This window comes from Pezoporus occidentalis, unplaced genomic scaffold (assembly GCF_034315485.1).
Source record: "Pezoporus occidentalis ecotype Australia unplaced genomic scaffold, CSIRO_AGI_Poc_V1 ctg19, whole genome shotgun sequence".
Taxonomy (NCBI): Eukaryota; Metazoa; Chordata; class Aves; order Psittaciformes; family Psittacidae; genus Pezoporus; species Pezoporus occidentalis.
This window is the reverse complement of record NW_026913748.1, coordinates 4,147,300-4,167,884: the sequence shown is the minus strand read 5'-3', so window position 1 is coordinate 4,167,884 and position 20,585 is coordinate 4,147,300.

Genomic DNA, 20,585 nt, shown 5'->3' with positions numbered 1-20,585 from the left:
TATGTCTTGTTTCTCTTGCATGTGGCCTGGGCATTGCTGAAGGGGGGATTTGTGCTTTCCAGTCTGTATTCACCTCAGCATAAAGTTGCATGAAAGACCAGACAGTTACTTGTCCTACGCTCAAATGGGCTGGAGCCTGGGCACAAGATTCAACTTCTGGCGTCTTTCTATACTCTTGGTGGAGAAAGAAGGTGGAGTGAGGACAAGATCACAGTTCAGAATTGCCCTGAGTCCTGCAGACACTCTGTGAGGATCTGCTGCAGAGCTCCATTTTCCCTTGTGAAAGAAAAAGAAGGTGCTGAAGAGAAAGTCCTGTTCTGTCCCTGCAGACCCAGGTAGGAACATCTCCCTGCAGACAGACTCTTGAGCTCTTAACAAGTTTTAATTACATCTTTGCAGAGAAACGTTTTCCAAAGCATTTAACCAAATGTGGGAGAAATTTCCTAGGAGCTGTAAGATGCATATCATAGCCACATGCAGGACAGAGCAAAGGAAGAAAAAGGGAAGCAGCTTTGCTGAATTTGAAGTGTCATCTTCAAAGGACCTCCCTGTGAAATGGATTTTAGGGCATACTTTAAATGGACAAACAAGTATATTTCTCCTGCTTCTTCTCTGAAGTAACCAGCTTATTCTTTGCACTCTTCAAAAAATATTCACCTTCTCTCCTTGTTTTCCTAGGATTAGCTGAGATATAGTAAAGGATGCACATGGGGGTGGTGGGATGTCTGACTACCAATGCACCTTCATGAGCTTTATGAAGTAGAGTCTGGCCAGTTAGCACCATTCTTCAATGACTGTAGATGAAGCACAGCATGATTAAAAATACCTTCCTACTTACAGTCTCTGAAGACAAAATAATCAGTTTTGTCCAAAGTGACACCAGGGAATTTCCTGACTGCTCTCTACTCATCAAAAAGGCCTCAGGAGCAGCCCATTTTCGAAACTCTAAGATTGCTTCAAAGCAAGATAATTTGACCCTTAATCAAGGAAGTGTTGAAGCTCAACCTACTCTTATCTTGGTGACTAGTTGTTATGTGATTTGGTGCATTTCCTCACTGCAGAATGATTACGTTGCTTTCAAACAATCATGTTTAGTGTAAAAATTGCACAGTGTACTGAAAAGGAGGAATTGAATTTTTATCTCTTTGTGCAAAGTACCAGGAGAGGTTTAAATGAACAGCTGTCTCGCTGAAAGGGGAATAGGGAATAGCACTCCACTGCTACCCTAACCCCATGCACACACATTATTCCCTCAGACTGGTAATTTCTCCACCTGATAGGAGAAATACTATTTTCACTTAGGGGGCAATATAGAAAGTTAAATGTTCTCAAAGCAGAATACAAGACAACATGACTTGTAGATAGATTCCATCTGAAAACAGACTATGTCTTCCCATTTGGCAATGAAGACAGAAGTGTCAGTACTTATCACACTGCTCTGATGCTGCTGGAAGAATAGGAAGAAGATTGAGGACAGGAATGATGGTGGTGTTTGCATTTGCCTTCCTCTCAGGAAAGCTGCCTTTGAAAATGTAGCTGCTAATGCTCAGAAAGACATTTGAAAGGTTGCAAATATGAAGTAGTGTAGCTTTGTGAGAGCATTTTTGTGATCTGAATTTAACTTTCTTCTGTGCAAGTGCAGTTAGAACCAGTAATTAAAACGCTGGCTATGTGTTTTAATACCAGCACTCTATAGAAAATGTGAGGATTGTAGCATCATGGAAAGTCAGCATTCCAAAGCTGTTACAGCAAAATGGTTACAAATGTCTTGGGGGTCATGAAAAATGTGTAATTACACAAAATGAAGAGGTCTTACTTTGATTTTGAAGCTTCATGTTTTTATCAAAATAATTTTAAAATGCAATTTTGAAATTATTTCTTCCAGAGATTTAAATATTTCATAAGCATCTGTCTGGTTTGTGTTGTTTGTTTGTTTTGTTTTTTACTAGCATTTCTAATTAGCTTTGTCAGAACTGTATTTTGGTGCATAGGGCGAAATATCCTAAGATCCAGATGTGGTGTGTTCTGTGGTCATAACAGTGTAATAAATTATTTATGCCCTTTTAGAAAATAGAAATCATAGTTTGAGAGCTCTTCACCATGAAGAACAATTTTACTTCCAACCAGATGATTCTCTCAATAGTATACAAAGCCAGATTTGTCTAATGCAAATTATCCATTTAAACGATCCGAGTCTTGAAACCTTGTAATTAATCTGAAAACAGAATTCCCATAGAGACCAGGGCTTCTTTAGTTTTGGAGTAAAAATTTTCTGATTCAGTCCCATATAAATAAATCACACATATGTCTGTGTTTGAAAACTAGTGCTTACTGAAAACAACTCTAGAAACTAAGGCTGATGGCAGTACAAAGAACAGATGAAATGGTTCAGTTTCCATTGAATCAGGGGCTGGAAATACACTTCTCGACCACAAATGCGTATGGAGCTGTCTGCCTTGGAGTGTTTTAGATAAATATACTTTGTTTTGATTCAGAACAGCAATACCATTTAGTCGGCATTTAGATTTATGATGAAGTAGTATAGTGCAGTACATTTATTTTGCCCCACGTATTTTCTTATTTCGCACCTCTGTACACCAGTAGAATTAGAATCAATACAATGATTTTATTTGTTTTGTTTGCTGCTTTGCTTGCTCGCATGCAGTGTCCAGAAAATAAACCAAGAGTGAGCAATTGCTGGACTCTCCCATCCACGATCAAGGCCTACTGCTATGCATATTTCTCAGTCTGAAACACTAATCCTCTTGGGCTTTGGTGATTCACATGCAGGAGCTCTGCCACATAGATACCTCCCTGTGTCCATTCCCCATCAAGAGTTGTGCTCAGCTTTCCATAAAAGAACCTCTACTTTTTGTTAAGTACGATGCAAATTGAAACACAGATGTAAAATATCACCCTTGCAGACCCTCTGCCTCAGGTGCTTTAGAGGTTAGTGCAGCAGTGTGCTGTGGCTTGGATTTAATAGTCCTCCAGGTAAGTTTACTGACCCCTAACATAACTGTATTTTTACTGTTTTGGGAAAAATACTGATTTGGTTATGTGTAGATTTTTAGGGCCCCTCACTGGACTTCATTACGAGACTGTTCCCAAGCACTGAGGTGCACCTTAGTCTTTGACTTTTCCAGGGCAAGGGAATGGAACTTGCCAAGTGCCATCATATTATCTGTGGTATGCACTCAGTGAGAGTCCCGTGTGTGCTGTGTTCAACTGCAGAGGGGTGTTTTGAAGGAATAAACACTTGCACCGAAATTATAATGTGTAAAATACTGGATGAGAAATTTTGGTAAAATGAAAGTGACAAGTACTACATATGGTCATTACAACCTGCAAAAATATTTGTCTAATATGATACCTCTGTGGAAGACTCTGTTTTAAGTTATCTATAACAAGGTATTATGCTGCAGTACAGGCATTTACAAAGCTTGAAGATGTCCCCTGCTGCTGAGACTGTGAGTTTTACTTTATTTGTTAGAGTATGACAGGTTGAAGCATGGCTGGTCAGTTGTTAGAGATGGTATACAAATCAGGTTAAACATGCTTGTGGTCCCGTGGTGGGCTTGGATCCTAGCAAGTTTGCAGAGAAACTGAATCCTTTCTTCTGCTCAGGTAAAAACCAAACAAGCACTTCTAAGCTATTTATTTTTACCAGTTTGCAAGAGAACAAAGTCTTTCTAATTTGTATCGCAGCAGGAGGAATCTGCCCTCCATGTCCTGCTCCAAACACTTTCTCACGTCACTTTATGGAAGTTTGCCTTGCTTTCCTGCAGATATGTATAACTAAGACCTAAGGCGCTATAAGGTTAAATGTCAGAATGCGTATTTTTTAATTTTTATTTTTATATGCACACACATATACATAAATCAGTGTGAAAGCAACAGTAAAAATAATAATAATAATAATATTACAGTATCTATTGCCATAGTGGCAAGATTACAACACTGGACTCACACCCTTTCTCTCTTTCTAGATATGTATATTTCTGTGCATTTGTATCTATGTATGGTGGGTAATGGTCTGTGCCTTGATGATGTAAAAGCAGTCAGTGAGGCTGTGGGAGTTGTGTCAGGAAGACGATAACTGTCACAGCCTCTGTGATCCTGACTCCCGAAAAGAGGCATGTGTATTCTTAAGCCTACTTCTGTACATGAAGCCACACTAATTTGTCCCTAGCTCTTAAGGAGATGTTTGAGACTCACTGTAAATTTCATTAATTGTTGCTTAGATGATTAAGAGTTTTTGTAAATTGGATCCTAAATTGCTGGCCAAAACTGCCTGTGAATTCTGGTTCAGGCCAGGCATAGATTAACACCAAGGGTATGCTCATAGTCCTCCAACCACCCTTCCTCTCTATTCTGGTATTTCCCAGGAAATTAAACACATGAATGGTCAATAACTGCCCAATGCTTATTTGCTTTGCCATGTGCATGACTGCATCCCTTGATGTGAGTAGTATTGAATTTACATTTTTCACCACAATTAGAGGCTGTCTGCTGAGCCAGTTCATAGATTTGCTTCAATACATTTATGCTACTATTTCATTATCGACTGACAATTAGCAGCTTTTTCATGATTAGATGGCAACAATATAGAATCATAGAACAGATGGGGTTGGAAAGGACCTTAGGATTATCTAGTTCCAACTCCATGCCAAGGCCAAGGATGCATCACCCTTGTCCATGTCACCTATCACCCTGTCCAACTTGGCCTTGAACACTTCCAGAGATGTAGCATTTACCACTGCTTTGGGCAACCACCAGTGCCTCACCACCCTCACAGTAAAGAACTTCTTCCTTATATCTAACCTGAGCTTCCCCTGTTTAAGAAGTTTAAACCCATCATCTCTTGTCCTATCACTACAGTCCCTGATCAGGAGTCCCTCTCCAGCATCCCTTTAGGCCCCCTTCAGATACTGGAAGGCTGCTATGAGGTCTCCATGTAGCTTGCTGTTCTCCAGGTGAAACAGCCTCAACCTTCTCAGTCTATGTATGCTATTACAGAATTTCTTCACACATGACAAAAATAATTTGTTAATAACGGCTCTTTTTTCCTCAGTTGACTGTTTCCTCTGGGCTGTCAGGGCCCTAAGGGCACAAGCCTTAATATCCCTAACCAGCCTCACCTGGGGTCTCTTCCCACTCGCTGCTCAGGAGCTTTATGGGAGCTCAGCCCCAACTTGCAAACTGACTTCCAGGCTTGATCTTGGACCTGTCTCATCCCTTGGTGATCTAGGCTCTTGGCTGGACCTGGTGACCATCTGTGTCTACCCAGAGCACATAGTATTAAAACTGATTAGTATATGTCACCTGTCGCAAGCAAAAATTTGGCTCATTACCCAGTGTCGGCAAGATGTGGGAGAAGCTGGAGGAACAGGACCGAGTGACCTGGCAGAAGAAATCACCAGTGCCAGTGCTCCCAGCATGTCCCCACCTGCTGTGATGATGGCTGCTGTCATCCCTGTAGAAATAGGCAATACCAGTTTGTTTCTTGCTTTTTATGTCTATTCTGTACTACCAAGGTGCTAACTTTTCACAGAAGTACTGTGCCTCTACGGGGCACTGTTTTTCATGGTTTATTTGACCACTTCAATTTCAAAGTTGCCCCCCATCTTCAGATACTCATGAATACAGATACCCACTATATTCACTGCAGGATAGTGTTGTACGTTTCATTTTACGCCCCTGTGTTGACAATAAGGAAAGACAGTAACGCTCTGCATTGACTTATTAACCTCCAGCTCAGAGCTCATCTTGTGATGTGTTGAGAGTCCCTGGAAGACAGTTAGCACCCCTGGCTGTCAGCAGCTCCAGAGAGAATCAGCCACCAGTGACAACTACTCATACTTCTTGAGGAATACCAGGCCCTGCTAGTATTAGGCTCCTGGAGAATAACCAGTTCTTTAGCACATATTAAAGAACAAGGAGGCTATTACAGATGGTGGAATGAAAATCTGTAAAATGCATCTCCACATGTTCTTTGAAAACAAGCTTTTCCAGTTAATGATACAAACGCAGTGTTACGGCTGTATATTTCCATGTTTCCCCTGGCTGCTCAAAAAGTCTAAAAATAGCAGTCAACTGTTCTACAGCTATTTGGGGGAATTAGGCTTATAAATCCTGGACAGATGTACATTGTTTTGATAGGTGGGACCTTCATCTGCCAAATAGCTCTTTCTTTCCAACTAGCTTTACCCTCTATGTTTTCTTTCTTTTTAAAAAGGTTATGAAAGGAAGGTTTCATGGAGTAGCAAAGTCTGATCTGAGTATAGACAAACAGCAAATAAGATTTCTACCCATCACCCTGCTGTTGTTGCAAAGTTTTTTCACCCTCACCTGTGTTATTGATGGGCTGGCTTCTACAGCTACTCACATAATGAAAGTTCCCCAGGAGATGAATATTAAACCAGGAACATTTAAATAAATAACCAGATGGAGCTAATAAGGCTGAATAGTCCCTACAGGGTTTGAAAAGTGCTTGTTTCTTCAACTTACACTGTACAAAAGTTGGAGACAGTGTCTTTTCCCTATTCTATAGGCAGCACTAGGATCAGTCCCTCTGTGGGATAGTTTAGACTGGGAAGGTCTCACTTTTCACAAAATAAAATCTCCTAGACAGCTTGTGTGCAGAGCTGGGCTCTGCCAACCCTATACAGTTTCCTTGACATTACTTCTTAGCGGCAGTAGGTCAAAAGAAATATCTCCTGTCAGGTTTAAGATTAGAAACTCTGGAGGTAGTGACTCTGGAAGTAAATTTAGACTAGCTGGTTCAAACATTACTTTGATGTTTATCCAAGAGTGCAAGAGAGTGAAAAAGATCTCAGTTATTAAAATAAATACATAAATAAAATGCTTCTGCTATCCCAGAAACATACTAAATGGAAATGCAAGCAGACATATCCTTTCCTCCTGCCAAGTACTTCATGTACTGTGTGTTCCCCAAGCAGTATTACGAGAGTATAAAAATATTATCTAAAATAATGTCAACAAGGAATGTAGTTTTTACAGGGTGAAAGACAGCCCAAGAGGCGGAAAGAAATTACAGAACATTATTTTAAAATTAAAGGTGAGCAGATCAGCAGGTATGAAACCTGTTTGCAGCTGTCACTATATTGTTGGCACTTAAGAGAAGGAAACAGGAAAGAAGAGATAAGATAAATCCAGACTATATTAAACATTAGGGAAAATGGTGAGTGTGCTGGAGGAAAGAAATCACAGAGTCAAAAAGTATAAAATATTATTTGACATTCACATGAAAAAGAAGATGCATTTCAAAGCACTGCATAAGGTGGACTATTCATTAGGAAACCTGAGGTCTCAGGAAATATAGATTTTTAAATTTAAAATCCAATATAAAGAACAAGTCAATACATGAACTGGAGTATGGTAGAAGTGTCAGTCACAGCCTGCTGCAGTACAAAACATAGCTGTATAAAATGGGAGTTATTCTGACTTTGATGGGTCATAGATTTGGTCCTTTGTACTTAATAATAATGACAAATCATGTTTTCTTACTACCGGTAAAGCAACCTTCTCTGATTTGAGTGATAAAGGAGAGATTGGTTATTTTGTAGAGCCACAAAATCGAGGAATGGCTGAGGTTGAAAGAAACCTCTGTAAATCATCTTGTCCAAACCCCCAGCTCAAACAGGGCCATGAGAAGCAGTTTCCCAGGACCACATATAAGTGATTTTTTTAGTATCTCCAAGGAGATATTCTAAAATATCTAGTTTGTGCAGTCTTTTTGGGTAGCCTTTTGGGTTTTCTTTTTGTTGTCCTTCTTTCCTTATACTTATGTATCTTTATATATTTGTGTGTATATAAAAATGAGGCATACACACAAATATATGTGTATCTATGTATAAATTGGAGAGCTGCACAGAGGCACCTGGGTGGGTGGAAAGCACTGGGTGATGTAGGTGCTGCAGTGCTCCCTGAGAGCTAGCTGCTCAGGCTAGCACATAAGCCACCTCTTTTACATCAGCCCAATATAAAACAAGAAACAGAAAACCTCACATGACTGATATTTCACAGATCATCTCCACATGTCAATTTAAATAAAGTAGAACATGTTTCAAGCCAGTCTGTAACCCGCTGCTGCTGAAGGAGTGTGTTCTCATGTTTTTGCCACCTCCCACTAATGCACTGGCCCCTTTCTTGAGTCAGGAGCAGCATTCATGAACCCACAGTGAGTCTGACCAATAATTAATCCAGCTTTAAAAACAGCCAATCTCCCCTTCACTCCTCCACCAAGGATCAGTTCCCTAACAATTCATGAATTTTGTACTGGGCCAGGTAGCTAGGGAATAGGAAATATAGCGACAAGAAAGGGTGAGATAACTTCTTTCTGTGATGGTCTCATTATGATCTGATAATGGAACAAAATATCAACTTCTCAGAAAAATTTGCAATTACTGGATCACCTAGATGTATATAGATGAGCAATCAAAAAACCCCACAAAACATCCTAAATCACACAGAATACTTAAGAGGCATTTAAGAACTTAGAGGTATTAACACAGGTAAATATCACAGTAAGTCTTAATGCTTAGGTCTTTTATGTGATATCTGAAAGTTAGAATGTGTAAGCACAGTGCAGCTATAGCCTTTCCTGCCTTCATGATCACAAGAAAGACAGCAATATGTCTTACTCATCAATTCCTATAAAATATATCCTGTCCTATTAGACATATTTTGTCTTGCTTGTTATCACTGATGTGCATAGGTTGAATTAAACGAGAATGTCTGATGTCAACTTCTGAATTCTTACTCAAACATGCATGTGAAAGCTTGCATTTAACTATTTAAATAGCAGGATAGGAACCTAATATTAAGCACTGATATTTAGAAATATTAGCTCACTCTTAACTAGCTTAATGAGCCAGTTTGGGCTCATCTGGTAAGTGTGGGCAATATTCACTGTCTCCACCAGTTTTGTGGTAGTGTAATTTTCTAGCAATTAAGGTGCTCTTAACAATTCCTCCTTTATTATACTGTGGGTTACCAACTGAAGTAGTTAATACAAGTGATACCATAGCATTAATGCTAAAAGCAGACTCTAGCAATGTTGTATTTGGCATTGTAAGGGCAAGCTGTATTCAGACGGGGCTAACCTGTACTGCTGGGAATGCAGTAGCTCCATAGGATGGAGCTGCAACTATTGATAAATTGCCTGTCTGGATATTTTTGTCCTTTGGCCTCAGTACCATCGGTTTAATACATACCAAATTGGATGAAAGGACAGGATGTGTAGAAGGAACAAACAAACAAACCACCTACCCGGCAAAGTTACCACATGCTCAAGCCATCACACTTGGAATTTGGAGATGAATCAAAACAAATACAAAAGAAAAGATTAAAATCACAGGACAGAAAACAATGAATCTTTTTTAAAGCCTGTCCAGTATTTTAGCATTCAAATAGCTGTTTGATTGAAAACTCAGCCAAAGATATGTGGGTACAGAAGTGAGCAGTGTGGGTTTTTTTGACAGAAAATATGCAACGTCTGATTGTGCAGCTGAAGTAGGAAGGGAGAAAGAACCCACTTGTGAACTCTTTTGCTTGGCATTTTTCATCTGTTCAGAGATGACAGTATCAAGGAAAACAGAATGCACAAGCACAGAAATGGGGAGGGTGGAGTACAGAAGTACCATAGCAAGCGTTTCACAGAAAGTGAGTAAAAGCACGATACACAGAAAGAGCTATTCTGGAGATGGAGAGACATAAGCACTCATGAAAACTGTGTTAACCTCTGTAGTATTCCTCAACCCCCCAGTGAAGCTATGGAGTGATTTACCCACCAGCAAAAGAAGCAACAGAACTACACTAATAGTTAGAAGTTTGGTAGAAGCTGAGTGCCCAATTCCATTTGCTGTCAGTGAAGCTTCACATTTCTTTCGAGGAAAAACAGAAAAGGTGACTATGACACAGCTGCTAGGAGAGCTGAGGCAGGTGGCTTAGTACTGACAGTGCGGACAAATTTTGGATGAGTTTTATAAGGCAGATTTCTCAGTCTGGTGAATAAGGCATGCACACTACAAGCCCAAGAAGTATGATTCTGAAATAGGCTCCGTGGACTTTTCTCCAAGTCAGGTAATTGCAGAAGACCTGAAAAAATAAACTATAAATGGACAGTTCATGAAGTCATCAGGACCTCCAGTAGCTGGAGCGGGGGGAGAGGAGGAGCACAGAAATTTAAACACAAAGTCCCATTCCTGAAGTGTAGCTGAAGCAGCAGGGAGCATTTGTAAATGGACCCTCCAATAATACAGAAATGTGGCACAGAGCCCCCAGGAAGCTAGGCATGTGTCCTCCCAGAACTATATATAATCTTGTCAGAATTACTGAGTTGCAGGGGCATAGACAGACAGGGGAAAAAAAGACTTTATTATACTGCCCATTGTGCCTTCTGAATGCATAGAGATGACTCAGTGCCTGCACCGGTAAAAAACGGGACAGGGCCTTGTATGTATTTCCAATGAGAAGTATTAAGTGATCCAAGTTATGTCCCAGGTCAGATCCACCCTTCCCTGTCACTTTTGCACCCTGCCTGTTCTTTCAGCATGACTGGCTTTTCCATTATGCTGCATTCAGCTCTTTTTCCAACTCCATGGAAAAACTTTTGAGCTCATTTTGAATGGTAAATTCTCTCTTTCTCAGGAGAACAGGCTTCTATTGTCAGTATATGGTAACTCTGCTTCACACCCGCAGCTGGTTCTTTTTTCTATATAGCCACTCCACATCCTTATTCCTTCAGAGTTGGAAGAAGGTTGTTTGGTGGACCTGGGAAAAGATCGCATAGTTACATTTTTCTCTCCAAACTGTCCTCCTTTCAAGTTGCTTCTTTTCCACTAGGTGCCACTGAAGGCTAGGGGAGCAAATAAACTTAAGAAGATCATCCACCTTGTCCGAAATCCAGAGCTCTTGGGTTTCCTGGCAACTTGGGAGTGGGGTTTTGAAGTTACCTAAAGTTTGTGGAAGTTGGAATCCTAATTATAGCCTGTGCTGTTGAATGTTGTACCTTCCTGTACTAATCCCTGGAAGATGCAGTCTTTGGAAGAGCATAATAAATGCATCAAAAACTCATATGGGAATTTGGCAATGACATCACTGTGGCCATCCCTTTGCATGATTATGGGAACTGCTGCTCAGCTCCTGACCACCTGGGCATGACTTGTAATTGCCTGGAGATGGCTTGCAGTATCTTAGGATCATGGAGCACTAGAAGGGATAAAGCTACCTCTATCTTTCCTTTATCCTTATCCTGATCCAGCACTGCCTATAAAAGCTATGCCTGGCACATTTCGAACTATCTGCAATTAGTTGGCTTGCACTGCAGAACAGAGAGCGGTCATGAATATTTACTAGACATTTTAATATCAATGTATAATTTTTTAAGACAACAACACTGATGATGAACAGAAAAATTTATATAGTTTTACATGAGGAGGGAAATTAAAGTGTTAAAAGAAATCTATTTTTAAATGATAGTACTATAAAAAAAATACTGGCATTGATTCAGATTTCCTTTAAAAGAGACTTTTCTTTTTATTTTATTTTTTTTAAGTCTGACAGCTACAGAAAAGCTCAGCAAACTTTTATTTGAAATTCTCTCACTCTTCTACAAGAATATTCTACTTTAGTACTCAAAGGGAAGCTTTATTCCAGTCTGAAGTCATGCAGTAGGAAAGGTATAGGTATGTAAACCAAGTATATAATCTAGAGTCTGTGGTAACATAATTATTAAGAAGTTCCTTCCAAAAAGAAGACCGCTTTGCTTGTAAATATGAAAAGAGTAAAAGAAGTTATATTTTTTCACTTGCTCAATTTCCTCTCTTCAGATTCCTCAATAGTCCCAATGCATAGAATATTCCTTAAAACTGCCTCCATTTCCCCATGATCCTTAATGTATTAACATTATTCCCAATGAACTTAGTATGTTCTCTGGACAGAGTGCCAAGTGCTATATTCTACCAGCTTGCTGAATACCATCTCTGTTGACAGGTGAGTTCTCAGTGCTGTAAAATTTACAGTGGGACAAACAGAAACCAAAGTTTCTCAGACATGGCACATCAGCTCTCTGCATATGTATAGCAGCAATTCTTGCATGTTTTTTTAATGTACTGTTATTTCATATTCAAAGTGGGAAAAATCAGGACAAGACACAGTGAGGGACTGTATCATTTGCAACAGAGCTCTGTTTGGGTGAAACAAGGCTATATAGATTTATTTTGTCTGACACCATACCCAAAAGCTTGCCCTCATAGTCTCTGTGAGCTGTCAGCTGCTCTCATCCATCAACCTAAACAGCATTCTGCTCCAGCACTGTTATTATCTCTCTTATCTTCTTTTCTGTTGCACCTGGCAGAGGAATAATGCTTTTTGATGGATTTTCACTTAGGTCTATTGTTTTACTTCCCCTCCCTTTTAAATAAATATCCTGTGGAGTGCAAACTTGGAAGGATTTCAGAGAAAATTTTAATAGCAGGGATAAACAGAATTCTTTAACGTTAATTCTTTTCAAGCATTAAAAAGTTTGTTTCAGTGTCTCTGTGTTGATGCAGTATATCTGTGAACAAGTATACCATGTGGAACTAACTCCAGAGTTTCTTGCTTAATCCATAGTGAGGTTTTCTTGCAAACAGTATCCTGTTGGAGATAAAGAGCTGTGCAGAATGAAGTCCACATACCCTATATAGCCATAGATAGCTCAGGTGACTTGCAATAGGGTACAGGAAAAGTCCTCAGCTATGATGTCAGTACCAAAATGGACTTGCTTTCTACTCTGGTAGCAGTGGAATTCTCTTCCTGTGTTTGTCCTTTGAACAGAACAAGAAGACCGGAGCAGTGATCTCTGAATATGTTAAGAGATCTGCCATAGGCAGGAACTGAAGATAACAAAGTTAAACTCCTTTAAAACACCTGCTTTTAACCAGGGAATAGACAAGATGCTGAGGCTAAGCTGCTTAGAGGCACATGTCAACAGAGATGGAGAATTTAGTTAGGACGCCGTGCGAGTGACTGCCTTGTTACAGATATGAACTGCAGAGGGTCTGCTCTGCGCACTGCAGGGAGGACAGTAAGTGCCTGTTGCTCAGCACACTGAAATCTTCATGCTGTGTTTGTTTTAGTCCTACCCCAGGATTCACAGCCCTTACAGGCAAGTTTATAGACATTGGGTACTACAGCTCCCTGACGGGGCTTGGAATCGCTACATGCTCTTGCTGCAACCCTAGGCAGTCTCTCATAGTAAGTACCCTTTACCCATTGCTGACTGGGTTTGGTATCAGGACTCAAAGGAGGCTTTTGCTTTCCGTGGGATAGGTTGTAAGAAGTAAGTTTCCCCCTCCACACACCGCCACAAGATCTCTAATTTTTTAACTTCCACTCCCCCCTTAGCAAGAAAGCAGTGGGTAGCTTTTGTTTTCTCTGTAAACACAACCTGGAGCGCATCTACAGTAGCTCAGGCTTCAGGGCATTTCTGGATCAGTTTTTTTTCCCCTTTCACTGATGTCCAAACAGACTGCAAGGACATCAAGAGCCAGGATGCAGCAAATAGCTTCAGTATTTTGTAAGGCCACTTAACACTGCTTATGCTGTTGCTTCAAGAGGAGAACAAAGGTCTCCCTGCAGCAATTCAGTGACTTCCAAGAAGAAAACAGAAAGAGGCTCTTTTATCTATTCAGGTCACTAGGAGCTGCCACACATCCCTTTAATGTTTAATCAACGATCTCTATTGCTCTGTGACATATAAAGCAAAAGCAAATACTGGAAATATTTCACCTGGAATTAGGTGAAACTCTTAGTTGAGACTGAAAACTGCCTAAAGAAGAAACCTGTGAGGTAATAATGCTGATTTTCAGAAGACCAAACATACAGCTTCTTTTTGCTGGCAATTTGAAATCAATGTTTTTACCGGTATGTATGACTTCTAATCTTATGAGTGTGTGAGAAGAAGATGGCTAGAATAAATAAATGCAGAGATAAGATTAAATATTTATAGCTGACATGACTGTGGAAGTTGCCTAAACCAGATTCTCCACAGATCACTGGCTCTCCCTAAATTCCCAGCCAAATTTGCTACAATAAGAGCACAAGCTGCTAGTGGATGAGTTGCATCTTCAGCTTGCAAAGATCTTGATGTCTGTATAAGAAAGTGAGAGCGGAGATTTTTCTTTTACTCCCTCTATGTGAGTCTCACCCTGATCACAGGCAATGAGGCAGCTTCAACTTTCTTGCAAAGCCTCAGCACTCTTCATCATCAATCCTATGTCATCAAGCCAAAACAGCTGACTCAGCACCTGAATGAGTGAAAGCAGCACTTGGCTATAGGCATGTGTGCCTCACCATGTTCAGAGCTTGTGAGAAACCAGAAACTGAATTATGACATCAGATTTTCTTGGAGTCCTCCATCTGACACATTGCAGCACATAGTTTTTCATTTATCATTCAAAGCCTGTGGCAATTTCACATTCAGGCCCTAAAGTGATAATCTTAGGGCCCACTCTGATTTTTTTTTTTGTTTGGTTTGGTTTGGTTGTTGTTTTTTGTTTTTTTTTCTCAGGTGGAAACAGAATCTGGAGAAATGGATCAACAAACACATGCAAGCAGAAGAGTTAATAGTGTTAATCAGAAAGACAACAAACTCAATAATAATTCCTGCAAAACCCTGTTGTTAAATTCCAGCAGCTAACTGTATGTTGTTAGCATAAACTGCTTGCCAACTTTAAGTTATGACTAATTCTGAGACTCATTTTTATTACAACTGTGTTTAAATGAATTTATTTATTCAGTATTTTAAATGATGCAGTTAAAGAAACTGAATTTCATCTGAAACTGTTTTAACCTACTGCCTTCTCATCTCTGACTGCCATAATTAAATGAAGGGCCAGCATATTACAACTACAAGGAAGTCAGTTATATTGAAAATTGCCTGTGGTACAGTAATGACTTGGAAGTGGGTGGTGATAAAAACGCGTGATGCATTCAGAGAGGTTTATGGTGACAATTATGTGCTTCTTGGAGTATCTAATCCACCATGGATTGCTTTATAGCCAGAATTGCCTACATGTAGTCTAGGAAGGACAGGGAATGAAAAACACTGGCATGAACAAAGTTGATAATGGAATATATCTGCAAAACTGGAGCTGTTTCAGCCTGCTGGCTGCATATCAAACAATGTCAAAAATGATATATGTTAAAAGAAAAGGGAAACAGTCAAGTCACAGGTGACAATCTGTGGGATGTTTTATTAATCTGAGGCAAGGGAAAGTGGGCCATCCGCAGACAAAACAATGGACAATAAATTTGTTGCTGATAGCCCGACATCAAAATGAAGGTGGGTAGGTCGTCAGTGGATAAATACCTTTCTTTCCTGGATGGTGTAATACTTACCCATGCTGATATTTAAATTTTCTTCATTATGTTTCTGAGGGTAAAATTAGAAAAAAAACCTCGCTGGTGATCTGGGGCCCTTATTTTTCTGATTGTTGAACAAAAAGGGGACAGAGTTTTGAAGGGTAGAGTCAAAATGGGGTGCCTCTAAAACTTTTCCATGTGGGTCGTTAAAATTCAGTATCCCCTTATCACTAGGCAGTTTTGACAAATCGGTACGATGGTAAGTGCCAGTGTTCTCAAAGCTTGTTATTTCAGGTTGCCTACTGATTCTGGAAAACACTGTCCTGCCAGCTACGTGCAGTACATATTCTGAAGTTTATGTTCTGCCCTGCCAATAGCAACATTTGACTGTCCTTGTGTTTTGTTTCCTTTCCAAAGGAGTGTGAAGTCTGGTTCATAACCTGAAATCTGAGTCTTAAGCAAACAAACACACACACAAATAAATAAATAAATGTATAAAGAGAGATTTCCAGCTTGTTTCAGTGCCAAAAGGCAGTAACTTTCATTACAGTGGCCAAATATATAAATTATTTTTGTTAGCTAAATTCACGCTTGTTTGTTTTCCTACAGACTTAAACCCTAAATCATCTCTGTTTTTTTTTTATTATTATTATTTTATAAACATTCTCTAACAGAGTGGCTCATTCATGTCATAAGTCATTTCTCTATTTTAGGCTCACATGTATGGTACAAATCAGCTGCAGTATGCACAGTGTGATGATAACTTCCTGGCTGAGGAAGAGGTTGACACATAACTGCTGTAGTCTCCCAGTCCCTAACAAAGAAAAGAAATGCCATAGCAAATAAATTGCCCTTCTTTCAGTGGCATGTCATAGTTAAGGTTATTGTTAAGACATTCTGGTATTAACATTAATGAGATGCGTGAGGTTCTGTCTTTACACACATTCTATCAGCATAAAAAGATTGATTTATGGCTTATTATAAGAAATTCTTAACATAAGAAATTCTGTCCTGGCACCGAGCATCATGTTCAATCAGAGCTTGGAGAGTGCCAGCCACAAGTAATGTACTCACCTGCACTTGTTAGCACATGTCCTGCACCCAAGAATGCCTTCATAGATCGCTATGGTGTGAGAACAGTATGTGAGAACCTGCTGGTCCTTGTTACTCACATTACCATAGGGCAGATACAAATATAGTATGCCTTCAGGCTTAGAAAACAATACCCTATCTTGTAAGTCTTGTGAAGGTCATAAAAAACCCTTAAACCTGCCTTAGGGTAATATGCCTAGTGAATACACTCACCCACAATATAACACTGATTTGAAGGTATGAGGGTTTGGGAAAAACAAGACTGCAGGAGTGAAAATAGGCAACATAACATTTCGTCTTGTTACTTTTTCTTCCGGTAGCGATTTTCTTTATTAACTTTTCTTTACACTGATTATTTACTGAGAATGAAAAACAATAGAAAGATTTTTCCTCTTTCTTCAAACTTTGTTTGATACCTCCCCACAGTGAACCTGGCACTAATGTGAGGAGAATTTTTGTGGATAATTGAAGAATGAGGGCAGAAAGGTGTGGAGCAAGTCTCTCTTTATTTGCTGGTTTTGCTTTTATGATACTTATTTTTAACTCTGAGCCTTCTTACTTTAGTGCAGTTTTTATAAACTTGGTGACATGGATTTAGAAGCAAAGATTATTTTTCAGCTTGTATCTAACATCAAAAGATGTTCTGAGAAATCATATTACGGTTTTCAGCTTAAGATTTAGTTTTCACATACGTATATACAAATACAGTTCTGGGCCCAAATCAGATGCAGCATAACATCTATTTGTGATTAATCTCTGCTGATAATCCCTTACTCTCCAATGAAAATTGCTTTTGGGTCTATCTACATAGTTTGACTTCTCACTACTGTTGCTGTCTCTTCCTTGATCACCAGAATAGAGAACATGGCATCTTTAGTTCTAGGAAAAAGTTCTTTCTGCCTTTATTTCTTGTTCACCTGGCTGACAGTTTATAAAAATATTCAGTATATAACAATATATGTTTGCAGTGGATACTGTATGTTTTTACCTGGATGTCCTGGGTTCAGCAGTAGCAGTCATTTTTCTCCTCCTTGGTAGCTGGTGCAGTGCAGTGTTTTGACTTTCAGCTCGGGAACAGCGCTGGTAACACTGATGTTTTGGTTTGGCCAAGGACTTTGTGAGCCTCATGCTCTGCCAGGGAGGAGGGGAAGTCAGGAGGAAGCAGAGACAGGACACCAGACCCAAGCTAGCCAAAGAGGTATTCCATACCACAGCACGTCATGCCCAGGATGTAACTGGGAGTTACCCAGAAGGGCTGGGAGTCTGCAGGGTTGGAGGAGGTATCGGTCAGAGCTTGGTCGGGCTGGGGGGGGAGTTATTGGTTGGCTGGTGCTGAGCTGTTGTATTCTCTTCCCTTGTTATTTCCTTTATCATTATTATTATTGGTGGTAGCAGTAGTGATTTGTGTTATACCTTAGTTACTAAACTGTTCTTACCTCAACCCGTGGGAGTTGCATTCTTTTTGATTCTCCTCTCCGTCCCTCCAGGAGTAGGGGGACAGTGAGTGAAGGAGCTCTGCCTGGTTTTAAACCCCGACACTGGACTTGCTTTCAGCCATATTAAAATAGAATGATATTTCTAAATTTTATTATTGTTATTTCCTTCCCAGATAATTTAAATGTTGATTCTTAACCAACAGGAACATGTCTGTCACATACAATTTTAAAGAACAGCAATGATACTTCTAATCAGTCAGTGTTTTACCATAGACTGGCTTTTTATTGGTAGATGTTTCTTCATTGTTTTCTTTTTATTTCAAGAAGGTCAAACTTGCATTCTAATGGAACTTTGATTCTATTATAGATTATTCTCTGAGACAATTTAAATGAATGATAAGAAAATTATATTGCAGGACTAAAATTTGAAAAGTATCAAATCAGTGACACATTTTCCAGTATATCATCAATTAAAAAAAGATGACAGGGAAAAAGAAAAGAAAATGTCTAAGTCGTGAGTTGATTGCTTGGAGTATAAAATAATACACTTCTTAGCAGCATTTATCTTCATTACTCCTAAAGAGCCTAAATAAATCCTAAATAAATAAGATAAATAAAGATTTCCAAACTGCTCTTCATCCTGAGACCGTCCGTAGCAGCCAAGTTTGTGACAGCTGGACTGATTAAAGTGATGGAACTGGAAAGTAGAGAGATCACCAGTTTAAAAACCATGAGGTGAATGAAATATGTGACTTGCCTGTGAATCTTGTATACTTCAATATGTTGGAAGTGCAGTGGAGGATGATATGGTTTGATTGATTGTGTTATGAACTCTTGGGATCAGGAGATAGAAGTTAAGATTTGTTATGCTAAGACGTCTAGCACAACCTTGGAATGCATCTTTTTTGTTCAGTTACAACTTTTCCTTTAAATTAGAGCAGGTGTTAACAGCTATGAGATCAGCAGGCCTCACCTTAGTCTCTGAAGAAATCATGGAATACTTCGTTATGGAGTCCATTTCCAAATGTGTGAATGGCACAAAACAGCTTTAGTAAGGGCAAATCCTCCTTGATCAAGGTGAAATGACTGGTTTTGCAGGTGAAGAGAATGTGGTCAGTGTAGTGATTCTCTGATGAGCACTTGCTCATTGCTATTGATCTAGATGGGACATCATCACTCCCTGAAGTTGTAACATTTCCAAGAATTTTGAACCCTAATTCTGAAAAGGTGTGCTAGCTAAGTTAAGCTAAACGCTTAACTCACACTCTTCCAAAACCTCCAGAGCCTTACTTTACATCCGAGGTCACCAAAACCCAGCAGTAACTGTGCCATTTGTGTCATAAATGCATTCATTAAAAAGAAGTAATATCGACTTCCTATGATTAAATAAAACCATAGTAAGTTCTAGTGGGAACACAAGGGTGTATACAGCATCACTAGAAAATCCAGACTTTTCTAGTTTCCAAAGCAAATCATCTGAGTCTGTATATTGTAGTGCTGGTTAAGCCTTACTGGATTTTTTTTTACGGCCACTTCCCATGGTAGTTGTCCTGTTTTTTGAATATACATTTGCTACTTCCTCCCTGGACACCTTAAATGGCTATTAGCTAAAACTGGCTAAACCAGATTTGGCTGGTAAGTCTGTTCTAAGCAGCTTGCAGGGAATGTTAATGCACAATTCACAGTATTCATTACTCCCTGAATTAGGTTACTATATTTTGCATTACTCTGAAGTCCTACTGGGAATCCTGGAATGTACCTCAGTTTTGACAGGATTAGAGAAACATGGGGCCTAGCTTCTGACCATACGTAGCATGCAGACTATCTAGCCCTACTTTGCTCTTTTTATTGGAAACACTGGGCATCTTGAATCTCTTAAGAGTTTAGACGGCAAACTGGCTCATCCAGGAGGTTTGCCCGTAAGGGTTTGGAGGGGATCATTTCAGTTCTCCAGTTGGTCATTTGGCAATTCCTTGCAGGGAAGCTGCTGTTCCCTTTGCACGATGGGTTCAACACCCTCTTAACTTGACACAGGCTGGGGGGATCTGGAAATGAGCAGTGTCATGTATGTGGGCCACCTCCTGCTAGTCTCAGCACAGAGGCTGTATCTCATTGATATATGGGGCAGTTTAATCAGTATCTTTGGGTTTATGTGGTGTTTGAGCCTGGGCCGTTGCTAAAGCATGTCTGGCTGAACTGAAGGAGGTAAAGTGCATATCTCAGCAGACTGTTCCTCAAGATACTAGGCAAGAGAAGTGACAGCATGGGTCAGATATTTCCTCCTTCATGTCTTAAACTTATCTGAAAAACATCTGTTTTAATTATGATGTGTTGAGGAACTGCCCGGATGCCTTGTTCCCTAAGCCAGTGAAGCTGATGTTATGTGAAAAAGGATCATACATCTTTGGGTAAAAGGTAACATAAATGACCAGAGGAGTTTTAAGTGGAACTACAAGGGAAACATGAATACAAAGACTGTTTTTTCTTAACAGCTGGAGAAAAACTCCTGGGAATTGTGTCTTCTCCTAGGCAATGATTGCATTCTTCTTGTTTGCAACTGAGTGCACAAGAAAGAGTTTTACTTATTCTGCTCTTCAGCAGGCTGTATGTTTAGGTCTTACCTTCATTTCTGTGATGACAACCCTTAGCCATTCATAAAGCCCTAGACTCCTTTGAAGAAAGCAT